Source organism: Rattus norvegicus, chromosome 1 (assembly GCF_021556685.1).
Source record: "Rattus norvegicus strain SHRSP/BbbUtx chromosome 1, alternate assembly SHRSP_T2T, whole genome shotgun sequence".
Lineage (NCBI taxonomy): Eukaryota > Metazoa > Chordata > Mammalia > Rodentia > Muridae > Rattus > Rattus norvegicus.
Genome location: NC_141534.1, coordinates 134,256,573 through 134,277,043, shown reverse-complemented (window position 1 = coordinate 134,277,043; position 20,471 = coordinate 134,256,573). Strand labels below are relative to the sequence as shown.

Below are 20,471 nucleotides of genomic sequence, written 5' to 3'. Positions count from 1 at the left end.
TCAATCCTGAGTCAGTGGAGCCCAGTTTGGCCTCTGCCTTGGGAAAGGAGAATCCAAGCTTCCGGCTGAAGATCTTGTGGCATGGAATTCCCTTAGGTTCTGCTAGCAACAAAAGCTAATCTCCACGCTAACCCACGGCTGTGAGGAGGAGAGGATGAGGAGCCCCTTGGAGAAAGGTTAATGGCTCTCAGACAGATCCTTGGAAAACAAACCTTCACACACTCCTTTTCCACATCGGAACATCCCAGTGTCCTGGCACCTTGAAGTACAGACCCACAAGATCAAGCATCTCTAGGGTGAGGACCACATCATAGTTATTTTTATAACCCCAGCTTTGCTTTTGTGGCGAATGCATCTTAAACATGTCTGTATTTGAAGCACCCACGCGTTGCTGGTTGACATGGTACTAAAGTTTCGATACAGATGGTTGCCAACAGCCTAGGTGTTGAAGGCACAGTTCCCAGCTTGGAAGGACTGGAAGTGGTGGAAATTTTCAGAGTTGAGGCCTAATCAGAGGTCTTCTGGGGGATGCACCCTTGAAGGAAAGAGTGAGGCAGTAAATAGTCCTCCCTCTTGCCTTTGTGTCCCAGTCAGCCATAACGTTAACCAGCTTCGCTTCCACACAAGCTCCTATATTGCTACAAGCAGAAAGACTGCCTCATTGCAGGCTGTAGATTAATGGAGTCAATCAACCATGGACCAGAATTTTGAAAACTGTAAGCCAAAGTAAACTTCCTCTCCATCACTTGCTGCACTCCGGCAGTTTGCTACAGTAACGGAACGCTAACAGACACAGGCAGAAATGGAAACACAGGAGGCTAAATAGTCCTTTCTATAGCCACAGTTCGTTTGCTATACGAAACCAGTCACGTGGCCAAGATTAAAAGCCAACATTCTGGTAATTATTCACAATTTATCTCAAAGCTGGGAGCATATTTTTGAGGGAGATAAAAATGCTGACAAGAAAAACAAAAAATATTTTTTTCAACTTTAGTTTTCAAAATAATGCTATCCTTTAACTTGGTGGAGAACTAAATATTAATCGAAATAAGTCATCATTTTAAAAGATAATATACCCTGTGGTATTTAATGCTACTTTGCCATTGGACATTCCGAGCTCCTCAAGAGGAGGCATATGCTAACTTCAGTGTCCTCATGCCAGGCTGTCCTGACCACCATTTCAGAACAAGACAGTTGTTTATTTTATCTTATCTTTGCTATTGTAGCTTCATATGGGAATGGTACTTCAACCTTTGAAAGTTATTGTTTACTGGAATGTTATTAGAAAAATTGCCAGCTATGATAGAGTCTATGGACCAAGCACTATACTCCCATTGCAAGGAACAATAATACCACCACACACTGTTGTTAGTCCTCAAAACTTACACCAGAGGAAAATCCTGCTGTAAAAAAGAAGGAAGCGCCCTCATACAGATAAGAATCTGCCCTGTACAGATACAGGGGGCAGGGGTCTCATAAGTGGCAGATCAGGAAGGAATCCCACCAGCCATGGAGTTGGTGATCTTGTACTCTTCAGAGAATGGACTCATCTGAACCGAACTCATAACAAGTTCAGTGTGGCCCGCATGCTTCAGCACGCAGAGGTATTGTGTTTACTGCATGGTGTTACACGTGTGAGGTCTCTCAAAAGCTTCAGAGACACAGAAGTCTGAGGGACAGGTCTGTTAATACGTCCAGGTTGCGGCTTGTGCTCTACACCCTCTCAGAGCAATCTAAGCTGCGTTATTAGTATGTTTCCAGTGACTGGGAATGTGACCACCACCTCCTTGTTGTTTAGACTCACAAACATTCTGCCGGGCTTCAAGCAACAGAGCTAAGGACCCTGGGTGAGGGAGGCAGCTCTGCCTTCCGTGCTTGGAGAGCACGACCTATCTTATCTGATATACTCTCCAGTTCACCAAATATTGGCAATCGCATCAAGTCAAGGGCAGTTGAGCCACAGTTCTCTCTTGTTCGCAATTTGCTTTCCTTGGTTTCAGTTACCTTGGAGGTAACCATGACATGAAAATATTAAATGGAAAATTCCAGAAATAAGAAAGTCCTTGGCCTTAAGTTGCCTGCCATTCAAAGTTACAGGAAGCCATCTTGTTGTCCTGCTCTGCAAGGGTCTTCCCTTTCTGCAATGGATCCAGGCTGTATACCCTATCAGCCAGCAACGTCATAAGAGATCTGAGGAGTATGACAGTGCTATGACCCCAAACTGGAAAAAGAGTGGTGTTGGCAACTGATTACAGCATATTTTTATGATTGCCTTATTGATACTGCTGATTTTTGGTTATAATTAAACTTCCGTATAGATATATATGCATAGGTGTTCACAGTATACCTCAGGTTTGGTGTTATTTAGATTTCAGGAATCTATTGAGGCTCTTTGAATATCTCTCCCTCGCAGGGAGAGAAGACTACTGTACCCTTGATCTTCAATGGTGACTCCTAACACTGGCATACACACATCTCTGCTGACCTTTTACAAGTGCCACAGAACGGACACTCTGGACACAGTGCTGCCCTTGGCTTTCACTGTATCTGCAAGAAGATATGGAGGGAGGAAAATGTTCCTGGAGATCAGCTTCTCCTTTTAAAATGAAGAAACTGGTGAGACACTTTCTAGAGGAGTCCTAGTCACCTATTAAAGGCGTTCAATTAATGTTCACCCCCACAAATATCATCATGGCAGCAGGGTCTCACTCTTCAGCTAGAACTCTTGAGTTCCCGAAGCTCCTATGAAGAAATGGCTGGAAAGTAAGGGAAATGTTCTAAACCCAAACACAGTAACAGCGCTGGCAGAGGATGAGCCAGGCTGTGTCCCCAGCCCCTCCCCCACGATCGTACAGTACAGAGAAGTCATGCACCCGGGGTAGTCTTAAGAAATGAACACGCATTCAGAGCTGAATTCCCAAGAGACTCATACAAAGCTGCTCCAAACCATGGCCCTACAGACTTTGTCTCACCCTGCCCTTCCACTCAGCTGTTCCTGACTTGTATCCTTGCTACATTAATAGCAACATCAAGTTTTCTGCCATTTGGGGGTCACTGTGGCAAATGCTCAAAGATGAAGGGGAAATGGCTATAAACTCAAACCTCTACATCCCTGCGGTGAGAGAGCAATCTTGGAGGATTCTGTCAGGATGTGCTGACTCTGCACGGTCCGTGTCAGAACCACATTCGCTCGCAGGTCCCATATGGTGTTTGCCGGGCTGGAGCGCTGGTTGTTAGTATTGAAAACCTCACACTGGGTGTCGGTAGCGTTGTGAATAAAAATATTTCAGAGTGTTGAGGGCGCTTTATGGGCGTTTAGAAACAAGTTGAAGTTCTGACTTACCAGAACTAGTGCAGCTTTTATTTTTAAGTTTCTTCTAAAAAACCAAGATTAGATATTTAGCTATTTAAACAGGATGGGAGATCAAATACTTTCTCTGGGCTCTCAAGAACCATGACAGGTTGCAGCTCAGAGGGCAACCAAAGCAGGCATGGGTTGTGCAGATAAAGAGGCTCTAGGGTAGCTGAAATCTCTCTTCCCAAGATGGAGAAGCCCCTGGCACCCTCACAAGGGGTAAACAATACACATCAGCCCATCACTCTGAACTGTGGCCCTGCGCAGACACGAAGGCACACGCCATGCCTGAGGTAAATACCCCTAGAGCAACACTTGTAAATGCAAAGAGGAGGAACCCATGAGAACTGCTTGTGTGGGTGCCTGTGGTGGAGGTCAACTCAGGTGTCCAATCCAGGCTCTTTTTGAACTTCTTGCCCAGTTTGTCAACTCTGGCAGCTGAGTTGGTTTTTTATTGTTGAGTTGAGGTCTCAATCTGTAGCCCAGGCTGGGCTTAAATTCATCCATGTAGGCCAGGCTGGCTTACAGCAATCTTCCTGGCCCAGTTTTTTTGGGACAAGGATTAGTAGTGCCAAGAACCGCCATATTGTGGCAGCATAAAAAATGCTAAACGTTGACGAAGCATTATTCTGTATTTATCTGAGAATGCCATTTGTTTTAAAAGTTCTCTGCAGCTCACCAATTCTTCCAACAGATGGATTAGGAACTACACTCTAAATGTCTACAAATGTGTACCCCCGACCCAACACCCCTCCCCCCCCCCACACACAAACAGAGGTTTAACCTGCATCAGTCTTAAAGCTGATTCAGCAAGTAAATCACAGTCGTTCCTGTGAGAATCGTGTGCTTCTTCTTCGACTCTATCTGGGCCTTCTGTTTCTTTCTGTAGTCCTCACATAGCCTCAGAGAGCTGGCGCATGAAACAACATTCAGAAATAGAAGACTCCCTTGCAAAATCAAACAGCATTGGCCCAGCTGCCCATGTATGACATTCTAGAGCTGCAGTGAGAGAGGGTTTGTAAGATTCCTGCACATAAGCAATCATGTAATGGATGTGTGCACCAGGCTGCTTCTTTCCTTACTGTACTTACAGCCCTGCCAATGATTAAACACAAGCACTGCCTGGTTAGTCCGTGGCTGTAGAATATAAATATGTTTCTGGGGCTCGAACATTTTAAATTACCTTCAAGTCACTGAATCGGGCTTAAAAAAAAAGAAAAGAAAAGAAAGAAAGAAAAAAACCTCAAAAGAACCCAAAACAGCAGGTAGCCACTTTTTCATTGTGTTTCAAGTCAGCTACAATTAAAATATCATTAGCTCAGTGACAAGCTAAAATGCAAACAAACAATTACCGACAGAACGTTACATATTACATTTACTTCTCGTTTTCATTAGTACAATTCCTATCTGGGAAAACATAAGGAGCCATGGGGAGGCAAAGTAAGATAGAGGAGGCAGGACGCTAAAGGGGTTGAACAACTCAAGAAGGAGTGCTAACAGGAAGGGGAGAAGATGATGTAAAAAAAAAGAAAAAAAAAAGGAGGAGGGCAGGGCTAACTGTTATCCGTGTCTCCCCTTTGTAGCTCATATCCAGGTGATGGACAGGGTTCTAGTGTCTCAACCATGGAACTCCTGGCACCTGATGTCCACTTAAAAGCAACAGTGAAAGCCTTCTGCCCTTTCTGAGTGAAAATGCCAGAAGTGGTTTACCAAGAGACAGCCTAGGATCAGGATGCAACGGTGCCAGGATGCCACAGAATGGACAGAGCCCATCGCATACACGCACACACAGATGTCCGAAGCTCTTTAACAAAACCCATTTTCATGTGCAAAAGAGTTCCTGGGCTTCAGGTTTCATAATAGTGCCTTGTATCACGCATTATTAATTAGCGAAGATCTGTCAATAACGGTTGAGAAGAAAGGCTTGCATTTATTGAACTGAGACATGCATCTCAATTATTTGGAAGAATCAACTCGGGGGGAGGGGAGAACCCAAAAGCTTGTTTCCATGATGCAAAGCAAATACAATACATACGCACATGTTTGCACACCCTGATGTGCAACTGGATGGTGACTGAGGTGTGAGCTCAGTGACTTCCACGGAGCGAGGTCTGGAGTGTGTGTGCTGCTTGTTCCACACCCACGAAGCTGTTGTTGGTCCCAATGTTTTTGAAACCCTCCCTGCTCTCTTGATATCACCCCCGAACCAACTGCTCTTCAGTCCTCCGTCCCCTCTCCCACCCTACAGTGAGCTGACCCCGGCTGAGAACCCAACCACTGGGCACAGGGTCTTCTCCTTCAACCCAGCTTCCATTCTGCATGTTTCATTTCTTCTCCTTGTATGGCAGTGTTCTACCGCAAGATCTCGAATGCCCAACAGAATTCTGGGCAAAAAAAGGGCAACGCTAAAAGCATCACCTGACTTCAGAGTACACTGCAAAGGTGGAGCCAGGAGGATAGAGAGTTTAAGGCCAGCCAAGGCTGCATGAGACACAGTCTCAAAAACAATAGCAAAAAAGCCCCAAAACAAAGTTTTACAAGTGCATGTTTGTTGCAATGCTACAGTTACCTAAAGAGTATGGTACTGACAGAAAAACAGACACCTAAACTGGATACGGAATAAAAAGAGAAAAAAAAAATCAACATACTTTCACTCAACCAGTATTTGATAAAAGACCTTACAATGAGAGAGAGAGAGAGAGAGAGAGAGAGAGAGAGAGAGAGAGAGTGTGTGTGTGTGTGTATGTATGTATGTATGTATGTATGTATGTATGTATGTATGTATATAAAATGATACTTGGAAAAGAGGGTATCCATGTGCAAAAGAATGACATTATAGCCCTTGTACTACACACACACACACACACACACACACACACACACACACACACACACACTTATGACCAAGAAACTATAGGGGAAGTATTCATGATCTTGCTCTATCTCCTGTCTGGTCTCTGATCTGGGGCCGACAGCTGTAAGAATAGGGTTAGAACTTTGTATTAGAATCACCAGCCACATCCTGCTGTCAACTCACTCCAGCTACTCTAGTCCAGATGTTCACTCTAGGTTATAGGAAGCATGGGCTGGAGAGATAGCTCTTCCAGAGGTCCTGAGTTCAATTTCCAGCAGCCACATGCAGCAGCAGCCGCTGCCACTGTCTTCCTCCCAAGTTCTATCCACAGCAGCAAGGCAGAGTTCGTACACACTGTATGCCTCACTCACATCATTCAGAAAGATAAACTGGCCAGGAAGATACATGAGATGCAGCTATCAAGCTGACATAGCATTCCCTCCCAGACAACCTACACCTGTAGTGAGATGGCTCACAACCACCCTGCCATGTACCTCAGCTTTCCCTGCAAGAAAACCTAAGAACAACTCAGAACAACTACAGTATTAAGGGTTTGGAAAGGTCCTGTCTGTGATAATGGGACCCCGCGCATGAGTTAAAACCATGGTTACTAGGAAAAGTGACTACGCTGAGTGTCTACCCTTTGCATGGTGCTTCAGTTCACCACCAAGTGTGTTAATGCAGCATCAGAGCATGGGCAGAAAAGGCAACGTGCGTAGTCAGTCCATTAACATCTGGATGTTCTCTGTCTGCGGCAACCAGCTGGTAGATGCCCTAAAACACAGTCTTTTTGCTAGCAATGGAGCTCAGAGAGGTTCGTGGGACTTAAAAGTTGGAGGATACCCAGGGTCACTTCTTGTACTATTATTTGGTATCTGACTTACATAACAGAGTCCTTAACTTTTGTGACAGACAGACAGACAGACACACACAGAGAGAGAGAGAGAGAGAGAGAGAGAGAGAGAGAGAGAGAGAGAGAGAGGGAGGGAGAGAGAGAGAGAGGGAGGGACAGAGAGAGGGAGGGAGAGAGGGAGAGAGGGAGAGAGAGTGTGTGAGAGTGTGTGTTGTGGTAATAATGCCTCATAGAGAATGTGCTTTCCCAAACATGCGGTCATGGACACAAACCAGACACCAGTGCCTGAGGGTGGCAGAGATGGCCAGCAGATCTGTACTGTGAATGGAAGTGGTATGTCTCCACACCCAGGATGGTCATCAAGGAATGGTCCCTTCTGACCTCACAGTGCTCTTTGTGAGGAAATGCAGCCCAGTGTTGAGCCCACTCGAAGGCTGCCCCTTTCTACTGGTGTTTGTTTTGACAGAGGGTCACTTATGCTCAGGACAATGGCCGGTCTCTTTGTTCGTCCCCTAGCAGGAAGCAATGGTGGGGAGAGGACCAGCCCTTGTCACACACTTTCCAATTCAGATTTTAGTGGCCACAAGAATGGGGCCTTAAATGCCACAGATAAAGAAATGTCAGTGCAGGAGATGGAAGCATGCCAGGACACAGGGTAAGAAGGCACATTTAGATCTGCGAAGGCCTCAGGGGATAGCACCTTGCCAAAAAGACTCCACTCCAGTGGCTCCCAAAGGTCTGAAGGCTGGGTAAAGAGACTGTGTGGCTTCTCCTCTTAGATAGCAGAGGGAAGGAGGAGTAACCAAGATCCCCCAAGGTGACAAGGCCTCTCCCCTTCTTAATCAACCTTTCCTAATATTTCACCCAAATAAACTGAGCAAACGCTCAAAAACACAAGCTTTAGTGTTTGAACTTACTGAAGTCCAGGAGGAGGGGGGCTCAGGGGGAGGCTAATCTGAATTGTCAAATAAACAAGTCATTTCCTTTAAAACAAAAGCCTGGACTGGATGGCAGAGAGTGAATGAATTGTATTACCCAACGGCTGGTGTAATGCAAGCCCTCTCCTCCCCCTTCTGGGCCTCATTCATAAAAAGCCCAAGCAGCTGTAGGGACTGGGACTGGGTTTGTGTCCGTATTTTCCAAGACAGATCGAAAACAACCGAAACAAAGAGAAGTGCTCAGACACCAGCTCGGCCTCTGCGTCCTCTGGGAAGTTTGCAGGGCCCTCTAGGGCAGCTGGTCTCTTAGTCAAGCCAGGCACAGGCTACTAGGACATTTCTCAGAGCTGCTTGCCTGCCTGGGTGGTTCTAACACTAACCCCAACACCCACTGTGTTATTAAAGGAACTCCTATCTGCTGGTACACCTTCCATTTTTTTCCTTTCCTGCCATTTTATTAAAAAGTTCTTAGTAAAACAGGGGCTGCCAGCTTATTACAGGTTGCCAAAGTGCATTGAAGGAGGCAATATATTTCCCAGAAGATGCATTTTTTAAATAGTGGCTGTTTTTATGTTGATATCACTTCATCTAAACCTTCTGTAGGCTGTAAAAAATCTGAGAAGCTAAAGAGCTATCTCAATTCTTAATATATATGTTTTTCCTAATGGCAATCACCATGTTCCCTCAGGACTACAGATCCATCCCCAAACCTAGGCCTATTTAAATGGCTACCCTCATAGCCTGGCTTTTGCCTTCTCCACAACCCAGGGAGGCTATTTTTTTTGTTTGTTTGTTTGTTTTTGACTGGGAAGTACCAAGTTCTAAGGACAGTCAGGAATCCCCATAGTTAATGGGACTATCAATTAATTAAACTCAGTATACTTACTGTCCAACCTTGAAATAGGCCCAAATACAAATGGTGGTTTTCTGGATTAGTATTAATGGGGAAAGCATGCTACATTTCCAGAACAGGGTACCCATCTTGCCCCACAGTGCTGGGACCAAGCACGCATATCTCCCAGAGCACGGAGATTAGCTCCCCAGCCTCATGCTTCTATCCAAGACTGAAGGCCCAAGCGACATGAAAGTAATCAGGAGATATCAAATAGATCTTGTAGAATACATGTCTGTGATTAAATTGCAATAATTCTATAACTTCTTCAAAGGCAAAAATATCAAGATAGCAAGCTGAGAAAAAAAAATAAACAAGTCTGACAGGAATTATGCCAAGCTTTATGAGGAACTAGACCAGAGCCTGAAGCAGTTTGGAGTTTTGTTTTGAAACTTGTCTTAGACTTGCTGGCTGTCCTTTAAGAGCGCTCCTGGAGACCTGTGGACTCTGTGGCCATGAACATGAACTTTCTAGGTAAAGGAAACAGGTACCTATGACGTTGTCCACGAATTACTCTTTGGATTCGGGGTCAGAGAATTCTAAAGCACAAATAACCTGACCCCCTGGTTAAAATCCTGTATTAACCATCAACACGTTTCTTAAACAGTGGAAACGTGGCCACAGTTACCTGAAGATATAAAAACTTCCCGCAGGAACAGAAAGTAACATTCAAAGTCTACTCCCCCTGGGCTATTGAGGGGCAATTCTACATGTTAGTACAGTCCGCATCTGGGCTCTGGCCCTTTCTCCCAATTCTTGGAACTACCATCCTGGCCTAAGACTTATTTCTGCCCTACTGGAGGGCCTCAGCCTCCTTCCAGAAACTTCCTGAGATCAACAGTCTTCTTGTCCAGTGAACACACAATACGGCTCAGAACCTACTATCTTCTTCTCTTCAGCGCCCAAGGCAATCCACCGTCTCAGGGCTCCCTCTGTGACTCTCGGGACACAGGCTTTTTAGCATCTCCCTTTCCCACGCCTCCTGTGAAGGTCCTTTGTCCCCTTTCTGAAGTCTCTACCTAAACAGACACCGGACACTCTCTAAACATCACACATACAAGAGCAGCTCGCCTCCTGCCACGTACCCCACTGTGTCACTGGCACTGGAGCAGGGCTTGGCACAGACAGGTGCTCAATAAATATTTGTGGAGTGAGGGAGGGAGCGAGCCCACTAGATTTTCTCACCTTAAGGCTCTTCCCCACATCGGAGGGCAAAGGACTTGGAGAATAACCACTGCTGAGCCCACCAGGTTCCAACGGATATATCCAAACCCACTCACACACTCCTGGTTAAATTGAGTGGGAAAAGCGAGAGGGAGAGGGGAGGAAAGAGGAGGGGAAGAAACAGAAGGGGAGGGGGACCAGAGAGGACAGCAGGGGAGGGGAGGGGAAGGGAGGGGAGGGGAGGGGAGGGGGGGAGTGGAGGGGAGGGGAAGAGATGAATGAGAGAGGGGAAGGAAAACGCTGATAAGATGAGAAGCCCAGAGACAACCTGGTGAGAGTAGTCCGAATGCAAAACATTGTCAAGGAACAAAGTTACTAACAGCTACATTTTGAAAGATCTCTAAGAACTCAACTGGAAGTCCCCACCCCACCCCTAAAAGCTGCTTCTATTTACTTTTGCTCCTAGCACTCCTCTGTTTATTCGTTTGTTTTGGTAACTGTTTTCGTGGGTCTGGCTTTGTTGTCTCTGACCCTCCTCCAGTGGCTGGGTTAGTACAAGAGAGTATTCAGTCTATATATTTGTCAAGAGTCATACTGTACGCACAGATGCTCTTTCAACTATTATGAGCGAGATGTGGAAGAGGGGCCTGGAGGGACTGTGATATTCCAGGTGACAGGCACCTAGTTACCCAGCAGGTTTTCTATCCTGTGGGTAGAGCCCAGGGCCTACCACATGCTAGGCAAGTGCTTCAACACTGATAGCCCCATCCTGGGCTCCCGAGAATACCACACCTGTTGGCAAGTCATACCCAGTGGAAGGGTTCAGAAGGAAAATGTTGGGGGTTGGGGATTTAGCTCAGTGGTAGAGCGCTTGCCTAGGAAGCGCAAGGCCCTGGGTTCGGTCCCCAGCTCCAAAAAAAAGAACCAAAAAAAAAAAAAAAAAAAAAAGAAAATGTTACTAAGTAACAGCTTAACAACTGTCACTGCAGATGACCAATTTGACAGAGGGCCAGCAGTTCCCCCTGTACACTAATGCCTAAACACTAGGGTGTGTGGATTTGCTTCCTCTGGAGTGGGCTTATGGGACAGTCATCACAGCTGCCTGGAGGACACAGTTACAAAATAGGATTCCATTTGTAGCCTGAGGACTAGTGGGTTTTGGATGCAGAGTCTATGCAATAGGAACATTGGGTCACTATTTAAAAAGAAACAATGGGCCGAGGTTCCCAAGCCTTTATTCCCAGCGCTTGAGAGGCAGAGGCGGTTAGATCTTCCTGAATTGGAGACCAGCCTGGCCTACAGAGTGAGGTCCAGGGCTACAGAGAGAAACCCTGTCGTGAAACCAAACCCCACCCACAAAAAAAGGGAGCAAGCTTGTGTCATACAGCTGCCCACTGACCACAAACAAGACCATACACAGACAGAGCTCTGGGACCCACGCATGAAGAGGGGACCATTAGAAATGTGAAAGATTCAATCCAGCACCCCACAAACAAGGGGAAAACAGGTGTATTCCCAAAGACACCTCACAAGGGTGGTCTTTCAACAGACGGGGTTCTTACATGAGGGTGAGCAAACAAACCCAGGAGAAACAGGCACCTGTCTGCACCAATCATGAGACTCCCCCAGCTAAGTCATGCGTGTGACGTACACACACCAAATCGATCAACCAGTGTGATCAGCAAGTGTCCCCACGAGACAGAAAACTGCAGGACTCACATCTCTGACTTCACGTGAAGACTCTCAGGTCAGATCACCTGGCAGAGGCCACTAGGTTGGCAAGCAGACAAGGAAGTGCTTGCTCACTAAGTTCTCTTTTCAACATCACAGCACTTCAGTGGGCTTCTCCAACGAACAGTGAGCCCCCAACACGTCTCCCCATCATGCACCACTGCAGGTCATGGGGCAGATACGGATGTAAAACACTGAAGAGCCCCTGACTTCAGCACTGCCTGTATTTCAGATGTCCTCGTGGAGCATTATCAACCTCAATGTGGCCTTGGAGTTGACTCGCCAGAACCCATCTCTAGGTATTGCAAACTACTGGAAAGAAAACATGGACCATAGAAAGGGGTCATCTACAAACATCTGGAATGTTCCATGTAGAAGTGAGGGCTCGTAGAGCACAGCTTCCTATTTAGATTAGCCAGGCACGATGGGACATGCTAGCAGTCTCAGGTACTCAGAGAGCTGAGGGAAGGGGGCAGTCTCATTCTCATATTAAAATAAGAACGACAAAAGGTTTTTTTTTTCAAAGAAACATATACTAATATGTAATAACATGATGCATAAGGATTTCCATATTGTTGTTAACCAACCTACTGGCACTTGCGAATGACCTTTAAGACAAAAAAAAAAAAAAACCCATACAATCATTTACTTCAAGCCTGAATGTTTTTCTTCTCCCGCCCTCTTTCACAGTATTTAATTTCGCCGTTTTCAAACAAGCTGTTACTGCTGCAGTATCAATCTTTCAAAAATTCCAGTTTCCCCGCTTCCTTTGCCTATGGATTTGGAGATTAACTACTATGAAATTTCATCATGACTCAGGAGTTAAGACAGCAGCAGATTCAGATTATTCCTTGAGCAAGTACACACTGAGGTTAAGGTCAAGGAAACACACACACAGTTTCTGTCAAACTACAAACGATGCTGGGCGAGTGTGACCCACTCCGAGCGAGCTCGGAAGACCAGCTGAGGGAGGATGCAGGGGGCGGGGAGCCCACTGATTACACAGCAGGAATGCTGATATCTACAAAACCAGCGAGGGTTAAGAGGTGAGGGCTCTTGACTCAAGGACACACTGGGCATTTTCCAGTTGGAGAGTTACAGTGAATTAAGGTCACTTGGTATTTTCAAGTGTTTCCCAAACTGCTGTAAACGAAAGTCTGAAATTACTCCATTCTGAAAATTGTTACTGATCTCGCAACAGCAGCAAACATTTGCACGAGGGTTTCCAGTGGCTGTAGGTAAACAAGCCTCGAATCTCCTTACCGCGGAAACAGAACTGTACAGACAGGTAGGTCACAGTGCTTCGGCCTGACGGAGGCACTCTTGTTTACTAGTTAATTTTCATGTCCATTTTGTATATAAAAATAGGAGGAGGCTCACCGTAGAGAAGAACCGTTAAGCCATTAACAGGGCTTTGTGGAAGGCACAGTTCTTTCTGGCACAGGACCAATCTGAGGGCCACCACAGACAACTTCTGCTCACAGCACAGCATTTTCCGCTATCCTCAAGACATTTATAGGTGGAATCATCTCACGCAGCTGGCACGGAATCTGTATCTACCTGAGAAGTGCCCTGGAGCTCTATCTACCACAGCCCAAAACCACGACCATGAATCGAAGCCTGCACAATTCTAGACCGTCCCTTCTAAACGACCAAGAGGAAAGTATCTGGCACACATGACCTTACGAAGCACAGCTACTGGACAACACTGTTCAGTCACAGAGCTGAGCTCAGAGCACACTGCAGTTTCTGAGTGCCATCTCCTTTCTTGACAGGAATGCGGGTGAGGACTGTCAGGAGCCGTACGTATGTACAGGTCACGTGCCTCGCTGTTGCGCAGGCTGCCTTCTCTCAAACACTGAAAATTTGCTCCTACCACCACCCTCTCTTTGTGCCTTTTAAAAAGAACATTGATATTTGAATCCAGGAAAGAATACATACATACATACATACATACATACATACATACATACATACATACATACATACACACACACACACACACATATATACATATACATACATACATATACACACACATACAGATAGATAGATAGATAGATAGATAGATAGATAGATAGATAGATAGATAGATAGATAGATATTCCACCTTGATCAAGAACCGAAGATTCAAGAGTGCTTTCTCGGAATGGAATTTATGTCCACTGAAATAAGAGGATATAAATAACATTTCCTTCCTTCAGGCCTCTGGAGGGAAACTACAGACTGATGTCAGCACGGTGTAATGATATGAGACAAAGGAGGTTTCTTCCATGAAATATTGTGCATTAGGGCTTCTATTCTATGCTATAAATATTTAGCAAAGGGTAGTATGACATTTACTAATATTTCTGTCAAAATAGCAGTATCTTAACTGTCATGTTGGCAGGATCATGCGCCTCCCTCTGTGATGCTATAGGAAAGCACTGACTAAGCATCGCGACTTTTTTCTAGAAATGTATTCTGCGCAGCACTAACACCAGAGTTAACCCGAGTCTGGGACTCAAAGGGTATATAATACAGCCCTCACAGTGTATGGTAACAGGAAGGAAGAGAAGCGTTTGGTGGCAGAAAGTGACTTTGCATAGGCCTTGGCTTTCATTAGTCAGCTTTGGAAATGCTTCCGAAATGGCTGAGTTTACTTATATACAATTTTTTTTTTAAGTACTTGTTTCTCCTAGGGGAGACTTCTTGTTATTAGCTAGTTTCCATGTGTTACCAGTGGCGGTGGGATCTACTGGATAAACAAGCTTGTGTTGGATAAAAGCAGCTTCGAAACAACACTGTGCTCCTGGTAGGAGCTTGTAAGGAGAAGGGAAAAGCTGGAGAATTTGGACCCCCTGAACAGTAGTGACCTGGCCCTGGGTTCCCCAGGAGTGATCCTGGAGAACAGACCAGCCTTTGTATCTACAGAGAAAAGGGAGGTCGGAGATTTTCTGGGGAGGAAATAGAAAAAAATCAATACATGTTATACAATGCTGAACCCAGCTACACATGTTTACAGAGCTTCAGCACACAGAGACATCCACTTCGAAGGCCTCATAATCTCAAACCTGTATTTGGATTTCCCAAGCAGTCGACTCTTAACAAAACAGCGACTCTCAGTGAGCCAAGGAAGTTTTTCATGTACCCAGAGTATCTGGACAAAACAGCTTGAAGCTACATTCCAACCTTTCCACAAGGGAAACAACCAGTAACTATGAAGAATAATATTTAAGATTTGGGCTCTCGAAGTTCGGCCTCTCCTCTTTGCTTCTACCTTTCCCCCTAGGGATAGTCTCTGTGTGTGTGTGTGTGTGTGTGTGTGTGTGTGTGTGTGTGTGTGTGTGTGTGTGTACATACATATACGGACCAGCTATGACCATCTCAAACTGCTGCTCCAGGGAACACTGTCCCCCTCATTTGTCCTTACAGTTCAGTGGTCATACAACACTGATGTTTTTAAAAAGTCTCTTTCCAGACATCAGACCAAAACCACTTCCAGTTTAGATTTATGCTTTTTTTTTTTTAATTTCTAAAGACAAATCTCATTATGGAGTTTCACTTGAGGGTGCTCTGGTCTCTCACATAAATGAAAATGCTTTACAAACAAACACTAAGTTCCTTTCATGATGGATATTCATTTGGCTATCAGTCATCTTCCTTCCCCTCCCATTGAGATGAGAGGTCAGAACACAAAGGCTGAAGACCCCATGTTCCCTATAGCTCCAGTACGCTACCAATTAATGCTCACTGTATCAGCAAACAAAGGCGAGCGAAAGTGCACTCCAGTGTTTTAGAAGAAGTCAGTTTGGACCTTTGTAAGGCAATAGGGAAGGAGTTAAAGAGCTGCTTCTTTACTATTTCATTGGCCCTAAGAAGGGCCACTTCACCAGACTCACCTGCTGCTGGGTTAGGCCCTCACCTAGATAGGAAAGTAGGTAACATCATAGGATATTTCTGCTCTACCAACCTCTCCCCTTCTACCTTCTATTCCTCCTCCAAATCAAACCTCCAGTTTGTACAGAAGTGCCACACACCACGACGATGATGACCTCATTATATCCTTTTCACTTGCAAACTGTGTCTTTTAGGACAATAACCACACAATTAAGTCTTTATCCATCACACAAACTTATTATAGCTTAAGGATGTATGAGCCCTGTCTCTTGTGAAGAGGTCTTTCCCTTGGCCTAACTCTCAACTCCATCCTGCACTTTTGTTTTCTACGAGAGTACACTGAAATCAGACATTCTGGGGGGTGGGATGGGGGTCCCGTACTCTTACCCTGACTGTCAATCAATCGCACATTACAAAGTACATGCTCAAGACTGGAATTGTTATCTCATCAGATCACTAATCTTCCTTGCTTCATCCTTCTGTGAGTAAAATTTAATAAAAACTAAACACTTAACAAATTTAACATAAAAATTAAATGTTAGAGGAAAGGTTAACGGTACCCACGGCATCTTCAGAGCATCGGAAGAAGATTAATTTAGACAATGAAAAAAATGTACCTTGGGCTGGGGAGATGGATTAATCAGCAAAGTGATTTCCTTGTGAGCACTAGGACCTGAGCTCAATCCCAGAGTTAATATGGCGAAGGCAGGTGTGGTGATACAAACATGTAATCCTTGTGTTGAAGGGGCCACAGGTAGATCCCTGAGGCTCTCTGGCCAGCCTAGCCTACTTGCTGAATTTGCTACCGATAAGAAACCCTCTCAGGGGGGTTAGAGAGATGGTTCCGTGGTCAAGAATCCTGGATGTTCTTCCCCAGTACTGAGTTCAGGTCCTAGCGTTCACGTGGCACCTGACAACTGTCTAGAATGTGATCAGGTGCAGATGTACACGTAGACAAACACCCATAAACATAAAATACAGCCCCCCTCAAAAAGGGGGAAGCTGAGCGGCACCTCAGGGAACATTACCACGGTTGTCCTCTGATCTCTACCCACCTGAATCCACATCTGCACAAGACTATGAGAAGGAATGCCTTAGTACTTAACGTCAACAACCTATCAGGCATTGTGACATATATCACTGATATCAAACCACCATGCCAGGAATTAGCAGCTAAAAAAAAAACTTCTTCAGAGAAGTTGGGGATGAGTGTCCGTGTACTGCAGGCTTACAGATGGTTTGAAAGTATGCACAGTAAAGTCTCCCAGGTACGAGACTTCTTCAAAGGCAACAAGAGTATTAAAGTGACTTTTTTTCTTTGTGTTTGAGTAAAATAATGTTCTGCGTTTGTTTTAAGCCTTGTAAGATAAAGGACCTGAACACCTGTTATTTACAGCAATGGGCGAGAACCTCGGCCAGTGACTCCCTCATAATGGCTCAACATGAAAGAGAGAACACTAGGTCTATAAAAAAGAGCATTAGATTTTGCTTGGTTTTAATATTCCCTGTCTTATACTGTGAAAGCTATACTCTGGGGAACCAATTCTCTGCTTTCTATGTCTCTTCTAGAGACAAGCTCCAGGCCGAAAGCTGCCTACAGCACCCAGCCTATACTCGTCCGGAGTCTAGAGTCCAAATCTGTCCCAGCTTCTGCTCCAAAGGACCCTCCATTGCATAAATGTCTGCATGTGGAAATCACTGCATTTCCTGCTCACATGAACAGGGTCTGCACTGTATTATGAAGGGACTGAGCCTCTGTAAGAACAGGGAGGAGGAAACTATTCCCCATGGCTCAATCACACGTTTCTCTGAAACGACAACGACAAAATCCATTCTGGATAAGGACAAAGGTAACCCTCTTCATGTTAAAAACCGCCCCCTCCCCATCTTAGTGGTCCCCATCACTGTGAGAAGCTGGGCCACCTTGGGGATAGGTAAGTACAAACTTGATTTTGGACATGTTCTTCCCTGGGCTTCCCCTACCCAAGTGGAACCGAAGGACTGAAACCCATCCAGAGCCAAGTCCTAGGTCACAGACTCCACAGAACAGAGCCACTAGCATGCCTTTCCTCTCCCTGGCTCTGTCGCACGCAGTACAGCCAGCACGTAGTTCAGACCAGTGATCTAGCACACCCAAGCAAACCAAGGCCAGCCACCACCAGCACCCTGGCTTCCTTTTCTCTCTGACCCCTCAAGAATCCGCTCCTCTCTGACTGTCTTCCTCCAGTCTGCTTCTCTCCTCAGCATGACCCTCCTGTAAAGCCCACTGCCCTCTCCAGGCCATGAAATGGCCTTTCTGTTGTCTGTCAGGATTTGAAAGACATGCCCTGCAGTGCTGTTTGCCTCCAACCCCAGACATGCCCCAGAGAAAGTCCACTGTAATGAGGAGCTTTAAAAGTCTCTGCTCCACGTAACTACAGCTAAGGAAACTGCATACCACCGTTTTGGTAAGGCACAAAATAATCAATTTCTTTTTCTCTTTGGTGCTGTTTTTAAGACAGGGTCTCACTCTGTAGCCCAAGGTGACCTCACTAGGTGTCCCAGGCCTGCTTTAAGTACCTACCTCAATCTCCTCAAGTGAGGAATCAGAGGTGTGGGGGCAAACAGCACCTGGATAGTAGACACTTGGACTCTGACATCAAATTTTTTGAGACAGACAGACAGACAGACAGAAGACAGACATGCCATATGCAAGAGGAAAATGGCCATTGCATATTAACGTTGTGTGTTTTGTACTTTAAAAGGCTCACCGGCTGACAACGACCTTATCATTCTGGTGGTTCCAAGTGGAAAATGGCGTCACAGGTGCAACGAGACAAGGCTGGAACAATGCGTTCCTGCAAACAGTCCAAGGAAGTTTCTTTTTCCTTTCAAAGATAAAGAACATAACCCAGAAATAATAGAACTACTTACGCACAAAGGAAAGACTTGGCAGTGGCTCTGCGAGTCAGGTTTAAGGGTCTGTTTGTCTTTCCATGTTACAGGGGAAGGCAAATGAGCAGGAAAGAGAGCAAGGGCAAGTCTGCCCTCTGAAGCCCACGGCTCACCAAAGCCACGAGCATGGTTTTACCTTTAAAACGTTAAAAAGTAAAACAACAATAATAAAAAATAATAGTAAGCAAAGAAACAGACGTGGGGGAGGAAAAGGGGAAGAAATCTGTAATGGTTTTTCTCAGTTAAAACTCAAGTAAACTAAAAAAAAAAAAAAAAACAACAAAAAACTCAAGTAAACTAATGTTTAAGCTGATGACGGGACCTAAAAATTTCTTACTGATTCCATCAACTGAAATAGATTTTAAAAGCAACTGTACGCAAACAAAGCAAACGATTCAGGTATTAGGCAGAAGAGAAAGACGAAATAGAATGAGGAAGACAGCACTTGGGAGACAAAGGCAGGTAGACGTCTGTGAGTTTAAGGCTGGGTTATACACAGCGAGTATCAGAGAACCTATGGCTGCCCAGAGAGGCCACATCCTAAGGGGAGGGGGCATCGTACAGAAAAATGACCAGAGTGGCCTCTGCCTTTGCCCTTAGCATAATCAGGTATCCACACACCAGGGACAAGTGTCCTTCAACACTGACAGCGTTCAGTGGGATAGGTGCCCTCAAGGAGCTTCAGTTAAAGCCCGCAGTGTGAAGAATCACAGAAAGCAGTCATCATGGCTACACCATCAGGGAAGACCCCCGAGAGGGAGCCCCATCTTTGCCAAGTGCCTCAGAGATACTCTGAGGAGGGGAGTCATGTTCCAAAAGACACTTGAGTCAAAAGCATCATGGGCTAGTGACGGGGCTCGGTGTGGACAGACAGCTTGTGGCTCGGTGGACATATCTTTTTCTTCTGAGCTCTCACTACCTGGCTCTGCCCTCAGGGCACCTCCTCTTCTAACACCCCATGTCTCCCGGGATGATGAGGACTTTGTCTTCCCCTTCCTTTGGGTAGGGGCACAAATCTGATCCTTTCAGATTAAAATCCAGCCACTTGGAGTGAGTCTCAAGCACTCAATCCTGCCTCGGCTCGCTTCAATACAGCACGGCGTACATACAGACTGATGGACATTATTAATTTACTTAAGTAAGTGCTCTACTCTGGCTACCAAAAAGAACAAAGTTCCCATGGACCACTGGACTATGACTAGGGGCTCCAGAGGCAATCTGCTCCCAATCTGCTATCTTTGTCTGAGGGACAAAGTAGTCTTGAGAATCACAAACACATTTCTGTCTGCCTCCCCACCCCAGTCAACCACCCCACCTCACCCCCTCCAAATGAAACTACCAGCTTCCAGGTGTATGTATAAACAGAGGTGGCAAAATCCATCCAAAAAGCTACCATGTATCCAAGCCAACGGCTTCCAGAAGGACACGTCTGTTGATAATGTGGAACTGGCTTTAGTTAGAAATCTACCCAGGGTGGGATGATCTGCCTATAAAACTGGATACATCAGGCCCACGTGTCAAGTGCAGCAAAGGGGACGTCTCACCAGAGATTAGTCTGAGAGAGTCACAGTTTTACTCAGTTCCTTTTGCCTTAACTTGTGCTTTCAAAGTGGTGTGGGTCTGTAAGCATCGCTTCTGTGGTTTTATAAACGTACTTTATTCAGGAAGGCAACGGGGCCACTTTGTAGCCAAGTCCCTAATATAGAAAGGCGGGCTGGCAAGGGCTGACTATTCTGTTCTGTAGTCCAGAAAGTGTCATGAATTAGAAAAGGACAAACTGCCCGTACACCAGGACTCCTCTCCAGGAGGGAGGCCTCAGCACATCTCAACTCCTGGACTCTGGTTCTAACCTTGTCCCAGGGAGGCTCGTC

The 20,471-nt window shown here is 45.6% G+C and overlaps 1 protein-coding gene and 1 long non-coding RNA gene across 5 annotated transcripts in view; one reads left to right on the top strand and one right to left on the bottom strand.

Moving 5' to 3' along the window:
* Window positions 1-20,471, bottom strand: part of Igf1r (insulin-like growth factor 1 receptor) — a 294,388-nt gene that overhangs the window by 144,212 nt on the left and 129,705 nt on the right.
* On the top strand, window positions 12,721-18,887 carry LOC134483685 (uncharacterized). Of its 2 annotated transcripts, none has more exons than XR_015647054.1 (3): window positions 12,721-13,075; window positions 17,236-17,516; window positions 18,411-18,887. It is a non-coding gene; the product is annotated as an uncharacterized LOC134483685 (long non-coding RNA). The 2 variants fall into 2 exon arrangements; XR_015647053.1 differs by having other exon boundaries at window positions 12,839-13,075; window positions 17,236-17,600.